The sequence below is a fragment of the Herpailurus yagouaroundi genome, unplaced genomic scaffold (genome assembly GCF_014898765.1).
Source record: "Herpailurus yagouaroundi ecotype Mexico unplaced genomic scaffold, PumYag 182, whole genome shotgun sequence".
Lineage (NCBI taxonomy): Eukaryota > Metazoa > Chordata > Mammalia > Carnivora > Felidae > Herpailurus > Herpailurus yagouaroundi.
This window is the reverse complement of record NW_024412413.1, coordinates 49,156,778-49,170,944: the sequence shown is the minus strand read 5'-3', so window position 1 is coordinate 49,170,944 and position 14,167 is coordinate 49,156,778. Positions and strand designations below refer to the sequence as shown.

The window sequence follows — 14,167 nt, the reverse complement described above, 5'->3', positions numbered from 1 at the left end:
GCAGGCCAAAAAAAAAAAAAAATTATTTACTCTTGAAAGATAAACTGCTTACTTTCAGTGATGTTTTTGCCTCCCACTACCCCGCCCCCGCAAAAAAAAAAAAGTATATATAGTTCTTAATATTAGAAAACATTAATGATGCTTGTGAGTCTCAGCTTCTAAAGCTTCAGCGTTGTCTCTCCTCTCATTCATTTAAAAAAATAAAATTGCATCTAATTTCAATAGACTTGCCATCATCATCAGTAAGTATTTTTTGAGATTCTCCCATTGACAGAACACTGTGCTGGGAAAGAAATAAATTGTCCGGACAGTTCTCTAACATACTTGCAGAGAATGAACATATATTTATTCAATAATGTATAATGTATCATTGTACTAAATTTTCAAATGGCAGGTATGATGATAAGGGCTACAGGAGTTGGAGGAGGGAGTTGTCCTTAAGGGTAGAGATGATTAAAAGAAGCCTCAGGAAGAAATATTCGGACTCACCCTTGGAGATTAGAAGGACTGAAATAAAGAGGAAAACGGGACGATCACAGGGCAGATGTCTGAATGGAATACTGCCCAGCTTCTTCAAGGAACAGTGAAAATAGTGCCTTTACTTTTGTCATTTGTTGACTAAAGAAAAGTATACCCTCTTTTAAACTTTCAAATATTAATAACAATCCTTGATGCTCTAAGCATTTTCTGCAAAGACTTGTCTTCCTGAATCCTAATTGATGTCTCTGTTCTTCTTCATCATCACTGAGATACTTAAAAATTCATTTGAAAGAGCCACCTGATACCTGAAACAAAGAGAATATTAAATTAGCCCCTATGTGGCCATGCATCCAGGGGACCCTTGATAAATGTTAATTGGTGATGACAGCATCTCTGTCGTGTAAATTGAGAATGGCACCAACAAGACACAGCGGAACATAAACTGAAGGAGGTCCTCTTCAGGAAAACAGTCCAGACTGCACAGAGTAGGAAAAACACAGCTCTGGTTGTATATACAGCTTTGTTAGGACAGAAGGCTGAGGCGAAGTCAATAAAAGCAGGCATGTAGAATGTAGCCTGTCTGCTAAACAAGGACCATGGTAACTGCAGTAGGGCTCTGCTGAGAAGGGAATAAAGGACAAGAGCGACAGGTGGGAAAAATAACGGAGTCACAACCGGGGTTGGCTGAGAGGTGCTAAAGGGACTCAAGGAAGAAGAGTACTTTGCTTTGTTATTCTTAAATGAAAGCCTCCTCAAGTTTATGAGGCAAAGACGTAGACATGCAAAAAGGGACAACCTTAGTATATGAGCCTATAGCCTGTGTTTTACCAGCTTTTACACTACTACTGCAAGAAACAGACCCAGCACCTACAAAGTTCCACCCAAGTGTTGGGGGAGTCCCGGGAGGTGTCTCACATGTGCTTACAGCTACCACATACAGTATGCAGGGCAACACTGCCTCTCATTTCAGTAGGCACACATCTGCATGTGTCACTCTTGCTGCTGGCCACCACAGCCACAAGTGCTGAGTACTGAGCCTCCACTGGGCACAGCATGAAGCGTCCTCCGACTGCCCAGTCCTGCTGGTGATCTGTGACAAGGCACCTCCCTCTCCTTTTTGTGTTACCCTCTATTAAGTGAGTATCAAAGTGTCCTGGAGGGTTTTTCCATTTGTATTTCAGCCTTCCCTCTCTCCAAAGGGAATTCCATGGAGCCTGGGCCAGAAAGTAATCCTCAAGTGATAGGTTTCATTCTGTGTCATTCTATGACATTCTATTCTAGATGAGCTTCTCCCTTCCACAGCCAAGCCTCTCTTCCTAGGACGAGAGTGTCATACCTGGCTCCCTCTTCCCTTTGTTGATGTCTCTGTTTCTCATGCAAATAGATTTCTCTTAATTATCTGTGAGAGATTAAATTGGTACCACCTCTAATGAAGGACAATTTTGCAGTCCTTTGACCCAGCAATTCTACTTTTATAACTTTATCTTATAAATATACTTGCCCATATGTGAAAATTATCTATTGAAGGTTGTTTACTGTATTGGAAACAACTTAAATGTCCATCTGCAGGGGACTAGTTAGATGTATTGTGTTTCCTCCAGGGCCCAGAGCAAGAACAGGCTATGCAGCAGGCCCAGATGACAGTGCAGGCCGCTCTGCTCCCTAGGGCTTCCACCCCAGCAGGTCCAGGTGGGTCAGACCCGCTTCTGGTGTCAAGTGTTATATCCATCAGGGTCTGGCTGGGAAAACTGAAACTACCAGAGGCATTTCCAAAAAGAAAGCTTAACATAAACTATTGGTTAATGAGTTACTAGAGAACTTTGAAAAGCTAAAAGGAGAAACAGGATAGTAATTCCAGAAAGCAGCTCACACCCCTGAGGTTGGAAAAGCAAAGGGAAATGTTGATGTTACTGAAACACAGAGGTTTGCCCTAGAGGCCTCAGGGAGTTGGTGAGACCTCTGCCCAGCTGGTACTGGTGCCTCTTAGGGAACAAAGTGAGGCTGCCCCTGGGAATGACAGAAAGGGAGGGAAGGAAGGAAGGAAGAGAGAGTGAGAGAAAGAAAGAAAGAAAGAAAGAAAGAAAAGAAAGAAAGAGAAAGAAAGAAAGAAAGAAAGAAAGAAAGAAAAAGAAAGAAAGAAAGAAAGAAAGAAAGAAAGAAAGAAAGAAAGAAAGAAAGAAAGAAAGAAAAGAAAGAAAAAGTTGGAGACTGAACCAACTACTACCATGGAGAAAACAGTCATCATTAAGGTGCTGCTGAGAGCAAAAAGCGAGTGAAAGCAGGCATTCTGGTCTCTAGTGTCCTCTCTTAGCAGACCTAGAGGGAGTTAGTCAGCAGGATCCAAAGGATCTGCACAGCCCAAAAGGTAAGATTGAAAGTGAAAGACAGTAACTTAGTAACTTCTACCTATCCAACCCTTTAAAAGAAAGAAGCATTTTTTTTTTAATGAGCTAACATGGAAGGAGTTCAAAAAAAAGGCAAGTTACAGGTGTGTATAGTATACCATCAGTTGGCATAAGAGAAAGACAAAAGAAGAAAAATGATGTTATCATTCACAGACACTTTTTCCCTCACTCATAAGTCCAACTCCATTAGTAGCAGCTATGAAGATGAAGAACATTTCATACAGCTTATAAATATATGGAGACTTTAAGGTATTGATAGCTACTACAACTATTCTCTTCGCGTGAAATAACGCCTTTGACTCTTTCCAGATTTACTTTGATTTACATATATTGCAATAGGTCTGTTTTCTATTTTAGAGACAAAAATATATCAAAATCCTTTAAAAACAACTTTTATTTGCACTTTAAATATAAATATACTACCCATTAAATTAAAAACAAGAAGTCAATCACTCCACAAACCTAACAGTCTCCTATCGTTTTCAAAGCAGCAATTGAAACATTGGAGAATTTGTATTTGTATTCAAATTTGTATTTGTGTTGAATCTATATGTGCTTCTAACCATATTTTTATTTTACAAACAAAAATATACTGCTATAAGCAAAATACTATCAAAGGGTTGAAGAAAGAAGATACAAAGAAGAGTAAGATACAGCCCGTTTCAAATCTGATTACAGTTGAATGAAGGAACAGACATACACACAAAGAACACAGGAAATGATAGAAGGATTCAAGAAAGGAGCTAAATGTGAGCACTCTGGTATTCTGAAGATGCTTTTAAATCTAGTGCCAGAAAGTTTGATCCAAGACTCCAGACTAAAGAGCAGACAGGATAACAGAGCTGCTTTTAAGTTCCATCCTGGGAAACACCTGATCGAGAGAACCTTTCACTTTCTCTTTTGTTCTGCCCTAGGTAGCTGAATCCAGGCCAGAACTAACATTTGCTCAAGATTGGGTCTCAAAAAGGTAAGTTACTTGCTCTCTGTTATCTTATTTTCCCTGGCTGCTTTAGAAATCAGAGTAAAGCTGTTTTAGAAACCACCCTACAATCAACACAGTGATGCATCAGCCTTATGTTTGCATATATGTGATTTTTTTCTGAAATACCTTGCAAGGTAACTGAAATTCCAGTTTCCAGGCTTAGTAATGCTCTTGAGCTCTGTAACTTCCTCTTGGGTCATATACGTGGGCTTTCCTTGGTAAATCTTGATCTCAGCCTCTGCCAAAAAGCAATCAGTCAGACAGCCGCTTTCTTTGGCATTTTTCCATAAGTTTTAACTGCTTTTTCCTCACATGAATGAATTTCTGATTACACGACTGAAAAGAAAAATGACAAAATTAAATCAATGGATTCTGTTTCAGAAGCAAAATTGCTGATACTTCACATTAGTTTCAGTAAGAATCAAATAAACAGGGTGTGTGATTAAGACTTACCGATGAGCCAAGTGCAATTTATCCTCCAGACTTTTCGCCGTAGGATGCCTTTGTTGACAAAGAAGTGTCTGGCTTTTGAATCAATGGGGCACCTTTTGGAGGGACTCCAGGTTCTCTTGACAACATGAACTTTTTTTCCTTTTTTTTTTTTTTTTTTTTTTTTTGGTGAGCCTGAGGGACTTCTAGCCATACAAGGCCATGACTGAATAAAGAAAGTAATTCTTAGTAAGGCATAAGTCACTGCAAGCCTCCCATACCATAATAACATGTTGTGCCTCCACTGAACAAGACACAGAGAACAAAATTTGAAGGCACATAATTCTTTTCATTTTAACGCCTTCACTGTTGATGATTTTGTTATCAAAAAATTGCCTTCCCTTTTCTTCAGTGATTATTGTCCTAAGTCACCATCGCTAGGAAAGTATCCACAAGGACACAGATTTTTCTGGAATCACTAACTCTGTAGATTTGGAAGCATTAATTCTCTGACCACTTAAAACCAGGTGTCGTGTCTTAAGGTCAGACCAGAGGACAGTATCCACTGTCTTCCTGAGAACCTTCTAAATCTCTACCCTACTCCAAAATAAATTTTGAAATATTCTTTTATCATGTAGTATATAGGCACCTTAATAACTTCAGGTCAAGACCAAATGCCTGCCATTATTCCTACTGAAATCACTGTTCTATTAGTAACTCTATATCAAATACCAATAAGGGACTAAGAATTTTTCAGAACATAAATCAGTTTTCCTCTCCTTAGTGACTTAATAATTGTTGATTCCCTTAAAACATTCATTTGGGTTTTGCTGGAGCAATGAGTTCATAAAATCTTAGTACTATGTGGTTCATTCTCTCAGCTTCCAGTAATTGAATTAATAATGTTTGACAGTATAGTGATATGCCAATTGTGAAATACTGCACAATGAATTTAAAGAAATTGTTTCAATATCACGGAGCACAACTTACAGAATAAGTTTTAGGAATCCTTTTCATTTGAGTTAATCATAGCTGTGGCAGATACTGAGGCTGACACTCCAAATCCATTCCAGCCTCCTTCTCATCCACTGCAGAAGCTAGAAAGCTAAAGTCCCTTTGACACTAGACCCCTTTGCAGCTGATGGTCAGGTGTAACTTACATTTTGCTGATGAGAAGCACTTGCATAAATTGAATTAGATGGGAGAAAGAAAGACAAAGCATAAGCAACTGTTGTGGTTATGGCGGTAGCAGCAGTAAGTTATGGCAGTAGCAGCAATAGCATGGTTATGAAAAGGTAGCTCTATCAGCAGCTTCCTGGTCACCACAGCAGTGACCGATTTCTGGAGCCAGGGCTTACAGAGGTGGCTTATTATTAACTTAGCGTTGAATTTCCTGGTTCTACAACTTCCTGACATTAGTGAGTCTATCTGTCTCTTCTAGAATTTACTCCTCTGCATTCCCAAGGATTCTGTAAGCCACTTTGTGTCAGTCATCTATTGCTACAATAATACTGTATAACAAACACCCCCAAAAAGAGTGGCTTAAAACAATAACCATTTAGTATTGCTCATGACTCTATGGGTCAGTTGGCCAGTTCTAGTAGCCTAGGTTGAGCTTGGCTGACCTCACTGAGCTTGCTCAGTGGTTATTTGGTGGGTAAACTAGAAGCTGGCTGGTCTCCAACGACCTCAAGTAGGAAAACTCATCATTGCTCCCTCACCTTCCAGCAGGCCAGCCTGGATTATTCTCATGGGATAGGAGGGTACTAAGAGGGAGAGCAAAGTATGCAAGGCCTCTTGAGGATTAGGTTTAGAACCAGCACACCATCACTTATCACTTCTACCACATTCCACTGGCCAAAGCAAGCCAAACAGCCAACCCAGATTTAAGACTAGGGGAACAGGGGTGGCTCAGTCTGTTAAGCATCTGACTCTTGGTCTTGGCTCAGGTCGTGACCTCACGGTTTGTGAGTTCAAGCCCCACATCGGGCTTCGCACTGACAGTGCAAGGTTGGGATTCTCTCTCTCCTTCTCTCTCTGCCTCTCCTCTGCTCCTGCTCTCTCTGTTTCTCTCTCAAAGTACATAAACTTAAAAAAAAAAAAAGAGTAGGGAAACAGAGTCAACCCTTGATGGGAGGAGTCACAAAGTCACATTATAGAGGAGGAATGAAAATTTAGGTCTATTTTTTTCAGTAAATCTGCCTCAACACTGAATACCCTGAAAATACCCTCTCTGCTTTAAATATCTGAGTTAGTTATGTTCTCTGCAGTTTAACTCTGACCAATACAGTGGTGAGTTATATATTTGCATTTATCTCTATTCCCTCTCAAAACACTATAAAATGACAGTAAATGGATAAACCAGGTATAAATTGGTGAAGTCAAAGAGAATGGCAGAGGAGACAACTGCAAAATAGAGATGTGGACAAATATTGGTGACATGGAAACAGAGTCTTACAGGCTGGGCTCTGGGAGAAAGAGATGGACCCTGAGATGAAGTTGAAGGTGTTGAATGTTTATTACTGAAGGCCCTTGGGATCAACATCTGTGGAAGGGAGGGCAAGGGAGCAGGACTGGGTAGAAGTCAGGTTTAAAGCAGCCCTGACAACCTCAACTAACCCCATGGGGAGTCCAGAACTAAAAGAGCCTGTGAGACATGCCCTGTGCTGGGCTATATAATGGGCTTCCCTAGAAAGAACATGACCTTGGGTAAGGCAGCTCCCTCCAGTGGAGGTCACAGTATAGCACACAGACAGGAGGCAACTATCCTTCCCTAAAGTGGAACATGGACAAGTGCATCACCATAAGCATGTTCCTACTAAGCAATCAATGTTCCTAACAAACAACACGTATTTGAAGCCATAGGCAAAAATATCTCTGTTCCTATTGGGAGCCAGTCTCAATGCAGCTGTTAGAGTTTTAGTCCCCAAATCTTCAAGAGTGAAGGAGGGTCCCTGTCAGCACTGGTACCCTTAGTTCTGGTTCAGAACTCCCAGAGACAAAACACTGGGCCTGAATCTCACTGTACCTTTTCCCTTCCCTAGGCTGTCTCCTCTATCTTACCATGCTGTGGTTCACTTTGCACCTGCATTGGGACATCCACAGCCTTGTGCTTCCAGAGAATCTGGTGGTGTTGGTGCCATGCTAATGGTTAGGAAAGCCAGATACAGGGGCCAGCAGGACATTCTGCTTGTGAATTTCCCAGTCAAAGGAAGGGTGGGAGTTGGAGCTGGAGAGGAGCACAGGAATCCTGACCTTAGAGGGGAGCGAGGGGAAAAGGAACTGGACCTGAGGAATTGGCCTAGAACTTGCCTTTTTACCTCAAGGTGTATAAAGCCCACATTCAAAAATATTGTCACCCATAACCAGTAAAGAAACTGAATTAGGAATCAAAAATCTCCCAAAAAACAAGAGTCCAGAGGCAGTTGGCCTTCCAGGGGAATTCTACCAAACATTTAAGGAAGAGTTAACACCTATTCTCTTGAAGCTATTCCAAAAATTAGAAATAGAAGGAAAACTTCCAAACTCTTTCTATGAAGCCAGAATTACCTTGATTCCAAAACCAGGCAGAGACCCCACTAAAAAGAACTATAGACCAATTTCCCTGATGAACATGGATGCAAAAATCCTCAGCAAGAGATTACCCAACTGGATCCAACAATACATTAAAAAAAATATTCACCACAACCAAGTGGGATTTATACCTGGAATACAGGGCTGGTTCAATATCCTCAAAACAATAAATGTGATTCATCACGTCAATAAAAGAAAGGACACGAACCATATGATCCTCTCAATACATGCAGAGAAAGCATTTGACAAAATACAGCATCCTTTCTTGATAAAAACCCTCAAGAAAATAGGGATAGAAGGATCATACCTCGAGATCATAAAAGCCATATATGAAAGACCCAATGCTAATATCATCCTCAATGGGGAAAAACTGAGAGCTTTCCCCCTAAGGTCAGGAACGAGACAGGGAAGTCCACTCTCACCACTGTTATTTAACGTAGTATTGTAAGTCTTAGTCTCGATCAGACAACACAAAGAAATAAAAGGCATCCAAATTGGCCAGGAGGAGGTCAAACTTTCACTCTTTGCAGATGACATGATACTGTATATGGAAAACCCAAGATTCCACCAAAAAACTGCTAGAACTGATTCATGAATTCAGCAAAGTTGCAGGATATAAAATCAATGCACAGAAATCAGTTGCATTCCTATACAACAACAATGAAGCAACAGAAAGAGGAATCAAGGGATCGATCCTATTTACAATTGCACCAAAAAACATAAAATACCTAGGAATAAATCTAACCAAAGAGGTGAAAAATCTATATACTGAAAACTATAGAAAGCTTATGAAAGAAATTGAAGAAGACACACAAAAATGGAAAAAGATTCCATGCTCCTGGATAGGAAGAACAAATATTGTTAAAATGTCCATACTACCCAAAGCATCTACATATTCAATGCAATCCTTATCAAAATAACACCATCATTCTTCACAGAGCTACAACAAATAATCCTAAAATTTGTATGGAACCAGAAAAGACCCCAAATAGCCAAAGCAATCTTGAAAAAGAAAACCAAAGCAGGAAGCATCACAATCCCAGACTTCAAGCTGTATTACAAAGCTATAATGATCAAGACAGTATGGTAGTGGCACAAAAACAGACACTCTGATCAATGGAACAGAATAGAGAACCCAGAAATGGACCCACCAATGTGTGGCCAACTAATCTTTGACAAAGCAGGAAAGAATATCCAATGGAATAAAGACAGTCTCTTCAGCAAGTGGTGCTGGGAAAACTGGACAGCGACCTGCAGAAGAATGAACCTGGACCACTTTCTTACACCATACACAAAAATAAACTCAAAACGGATAAAAGGCCTCAATGTAAGACAGGAAGCCATCAAAAACCTCGAGGAGAAAGCAGGCAAAAAAACCTCTTTGATCTTGGCTGCAGCAACTTCTTACTCAGCACATCTCCAGAGGCAAGGGAAACAACAGCAAAAATGAACTATTGGGACCTCATCAAAATAAAAAGTTTCTGCACAGCAAAGGAAACAATCAACAAAACTAAAAGGCAACTGACAGAATGGGAGAAGATATTTGCAAATGATATATCAGATAAAGGGTTAGTATCCAAAATCTATAAAGAACTTATTAAACTCGACACCAAAAAACAAATAATCCAGTGAAGAAATGGGCAAGAGACATGAATAGACACTTCTCCAAAGAAGACATCCAGATGGCCAACTGACACATGAAAAGATGCTTGACATCACTCATCATCAGAGAAATACAAATCAAAACCACAATGAGATACCACCTTACACCTGTCAGAATGGCTAACATTAACAACACAAGCAACAACAGACATTGGTGAGGATGCAGAGAAAGAGGGTCTCCTTTGCACTGCTGGTGGGACTGCAAACTGGTACAGCCTTTCTGGAAAACAGTATGGAGGTTTCTCAAAAAATGAGAAATAGAACTATCCTATGACTCAGCAATTGCACTATTATATATTATTACACAATTAATTATATATTAAAAATATATAAGTAAATATATATTATAAATTATACATATAATATATATACATATATAATGGAGTATTACTCAGCAATTAAAAAGAATGAAATCTTGCCGTTTGCAACCACGTGGATGGAAATAGAGGGTATTATGCTAAGTGAAATTAGTCAGAGAAAGACAAATATCATATGACTTCACTCATATGAGGACTTTAGGACACAGAATAGATGAACATAAGGGAAGGGAAGCAAAAAGAATGTAAAAACAGGGAGGGGGGGGCGCCTGGGTGGCGCAGTCGGTTAAGCGTCCGACTTCAGCCAGGTCACGATCTCGCGGTCCGTGAGTTCGAGCCCCGCGTCGGGCTCTGGGCTGATGGCTCAGAGCCTGGAGCCTATTTCTGATTCTGTGTCTCCCTCTCTCTCTGCCCCTCCCCCGTTCATGCTCTGTCTCTCTCTGTCCCAAAAAAATAAATAAACGTTAAAAAAATTTAAAAAAAAAAAAAAACAGGGAGGGGGACAAAACATAAGAGACTCTTAAATATGGAGAACAAACATAAGGTTACTGGAGGGGTTTTAGGAGGGGGGATGGGCTAAATGGGTAAGGGGCATTAAGGAATCTACTCCTGAAATCATTGTTGCAGTATATGCTAACTAATTTGGATGTAAATTTAAAAAAATAAATTAAAACAAATTAAAAAGTAATATGTGAAAAAAAATATTGTCAACACTAGTGAACCAAGAAGAGAAAAAAATATTGACTCCCTAAAATTAATTCCAGTTACAGTCATTTATAAACTGGCTGCTACCATTTATGCCTGATTACCATACGGCACAATATCAAGTGTACATGTCATGAAGTGTGTGTTCAGTAAATTGATTGGAAAGCTAAACTTTCCACTATATGGACAGCTGTTAGGGTTTGTTACTTCTTCTTGGTGATCCCATAACACTGGAGGGCACATGAGCCAGAGGGCAACTCCATTCTCTTATGATGAGAGAAAACTCTGGAACAAATCCATGTTTCAAGTCAATGTAACATAAGCTGCTTTGTTATTTGAATCATGATGTTCTCTTGAACATGGGCTTTTATTGTTAAGAAAACAAGTGTCCATTTCCAATATATTCTTCAGCTTAGCCCAGTGCAGTGAAATATGTGCAAATGCTTCATGAATTGAGAAACATTACAGAAATGTTAGTAGTTCCTGGTATTAGGTGTTAAGAATGATCTCCTTTTGCACCATTTTTGGGTGGTTTTTTTTGTTTTTTTTTTTAATTTTTTTTTAACGTTTATTTATTTTTGAGACAGAGAGAGACAGAACATGAACGAGGGAGGGTCAGAGAGAGAGGGAGACACAGAATCTGAAACAGGCTCCAGGCTCTGAGCAGTCAGCCCAGAGCCTGACGCGGGGCTCAAACTCACTGACAGTGAGATCGTGACCTGAGCTGAAGTAGGACGCTTAACTGACTGAGCCACCCAGGCGCCCCCTTTTGTACCATTTTGTACCACTCTTCATCTTTGTTTTTCCTAAACAGTGGAACTCATGCAGCCTAACATTACTAATTAGTCTCTAATTTATTATGAACAATACCTCTTCTTGTTACTTATTTTTTACTATTACTTATTACTATTGTTATTGTCTAATATTTGTTGAGTGCTTGTTACATGTCCTAAGCCTATATATGTTGTGCCAGAATGGTTTAATCAGGAAAACAGGGCCACTGTAAATGGTATAGGAATAAGGGGCTTCATATAGAAATGACAGCTTACGGGGGGGGTGCTTGGGTGGTTTAGTCAGTTAAGCATCCGACTTCGGCTCAGGTCATGATCTCCTGGTTCATGGGTTCAAGCCCTGCTTTGGGCTCTGTGCTGACAGCTCAGAGCCTGGAGCCTCCTTCAGATTCTGTGTCTTCCTCTCTCAGCCCTTCCACCACTCACACTCTGTCACTCTTTCAACAATAAGATAAACATTTAAAAAAAAATTTTAAAGACATGACAGCTTACATAAATATGAACAGACCTGGAGGGTTTAAGGTCTAGAAGGTGGCAGCCAGAGCAGTGGAGAGTCACTGATGTGTGAGTCTAGAGCACTAGCGTATGGATGGAGAGACTCAGCTCCTGGGGTATGTCCAAAATTCCTGCCATAGCTACGGAGGGCTCACAGAGAGGGCTGTGAGGCCTTGATGAGCCGTAGCAACTATTATTCCAGAAACATTGGTCTCCCTTCACTTTTGCCCTCCAAGTCTTGCGTAAGTCACAAACTCAAAGTCTCTTTCACAAACTCCAACCTGGAACCACGTAGGAAAGGAAATTCTGGTAAAGGTTGTTCCCAACCTTAGATAGGAGTAATGCTGATGGTGTCAAGTTACCATCAGGCAGTGCAGCACACAGACAACTCTAATATCTAGGAAACAAGTGTTACTGTTAACATTTTTTTTGGCAGTTAAAATGCTGAGATGTTCAATAACTTGCCTGAGATCACATGTTAATAGGTGGCAGAGCTAAAACTCAAACCCAGGTCTGTCTGATTCTCTTGATCATACTTTTAACAACTGTTGTTTAATGGTCCTTCAAAATCTATAAATACTGATTATCTGTCATAATATTTAACATTATTTCCTATCTCCATGAGTACCAGAAGCAGAGGTTTCAACTATTCTAGAACACTGTGGTTAAGAGATACAGATATCAGAACTAAAGTGATGTGTCAGGGATTCAAGTCTCCTTTGGGGCCAAGCTGGGACATTTCTGCTGCCCGAGGTATCAGGTGTTCCGCAGCTGAGGAGCTACACCATTGAGAAGTCTCATTTCTTCCTCTGGTTGGAGAAAAATTAATCCCTGCACTCCTTAATTCTCCCATCTTTTCTACATACTGTGCCCAACCAATGATACCTTGAACCCTCCTTTTGGGAGAGAGGGAAGAATATGTTTTCCACTACCCCAAGCTGAGTGAGAAGAGTTTCAAGGGAACATTTGAAGAGCTCAACAAATGTTTCTTGGACTTTGTGAAACAGAATGGCTATTATCTAATTCCAGCCTGGGGACAATGGTGAAAGATTCCAGGTAGATTTGCTGGTTTATTGGCAGAATGACAAGAGGTGACTGCATTAGGAACAACTACACTTCTGCCCACAGGAGGGCAAAAAAAAAAAAAAAAAAAAAAAAAAAGTTTCCTTGTGGGCCAAGTTGGACAGCTGGGAAGGAGCTCCAACCTATGAGTATAGCCTGGAGGGGAAATGTGACCCGCAGGTGGACTGTCAGAGGTCCAGGTGCTGAGGGTGGGATCTTGGTGGCTCTTGAGGTGGAGCCCCGCCCACATCAGGAGAGCTGCAGTCAGAGGCCATTAGTGGGCACACCTCCAAAACATCCCTCAGGGGGAAGAGCCAGCAATTGTGCACCTGCCACCGCAGAGGAAATCATCAGATTACAGGCTACACAAGCCACAAAAAATCTTTTTCATTAATCTCTTCTCCTCTGAGCCTGGCCCTGCAAAATAGGGAAGAGGAGACAGACAAAGTAAAACAAGCAAGCAGAGAAGTCAAGTATGTGTGTCTCTCCAGCTGGGCACATTTGGGGGGAGAAGGGGCAGAAGGAAAGGAAAATAGAACTGGGTTGGAGTTTTATACTACAAGAGAACTTTGCAAACCCCAACCAGAGGCTGTTCTTGTGACTATAAGTAACCAAGGGATTTTTTTCCCTATCTATAAGTAACTGAAAAAGTTTGGATGCCAAGACTGTATGCAGGTATGGGATCTAACAGGGACAAACAGGAAAGAATGAAGTTGGTTTCGGCATGACCCTATTAGGTCCAGCTTGTAAGTAAAATGATTATATCAATATAATTGGAACAATGGGACAACATAAAAGAACTCTTAGCAACTAAAAATATTATAGCAGAATCTTAAAATGCCATATGGGAGTTATAAAATAAAGTTGAAGCCATCTCCTGGAAATTAAATCAAAAAGAAAGAAAAGACAATAAAAATCAATAGTCATTGAGGAGGTCTAAAAGCTGACATTATAATTGGAGTTTGTAGAAGAAAAATAACAGGAAAAAATGTAGAGAGAGAAATTTTTTTAAATTTTTTCAAGAAATCTTCCCAGAACTGAAATGAGTTTCTAAAATAAAATCATATGCATTAATTATTCAGCAAATATCTGAAAACACCTTTTATGTGCTAGGCCCTATTCTAGAACTACAGCAAGGACGAAAACAAAGTCCTTACCAAGAGCTTGCATCCTACTAGGAGAGACAGGTCATAGACAAATAGTGACATGTGTCAGATGGTGATAGGTGTCATTAAGGAAAATAAACCTGGATAAAGGAATATGGAA

At 40.2% G+C, this 14,167-nt stretch overlaps 2 long non-coding RNA genes across 3 annotated transcripts in view; one reads left to right on the top strand and one right to left on the bottom strand.

Moving 5' to 3' along the window:
• Nucleotides 1-14,167, top strand: part of LOC121040777 (uncharacterized) — a 159,333-nt gene that overhangs the window by 273 nt on the left and 144,893 nt on the right. For both annotated transcript variants that reach the window (XR_005795433.1, XR_005795431.1), the window contains exon 2: nt 3,800-3,852. This is a non-coding gene — a long non-coding RNA (uncharacterized LOC121040777). The remainder of the gene's footprint in view (nt 1-3,799; nt 3,853-14,167) is intronic.
• LOC121040778 (uncharacterized) lies at nt 317-4,571 on the bottom strand. The gene is made up of 3 exons (XR_005795434.1): nt 4,321-4,571; nt 3,994-4,203; nt 317-785 (listed from the first exon to the last, which is right to left on the bottom strand). It is a non-coding gene; the product is annotated as an uncharacterized LOC121040778 (long non-coding RNA).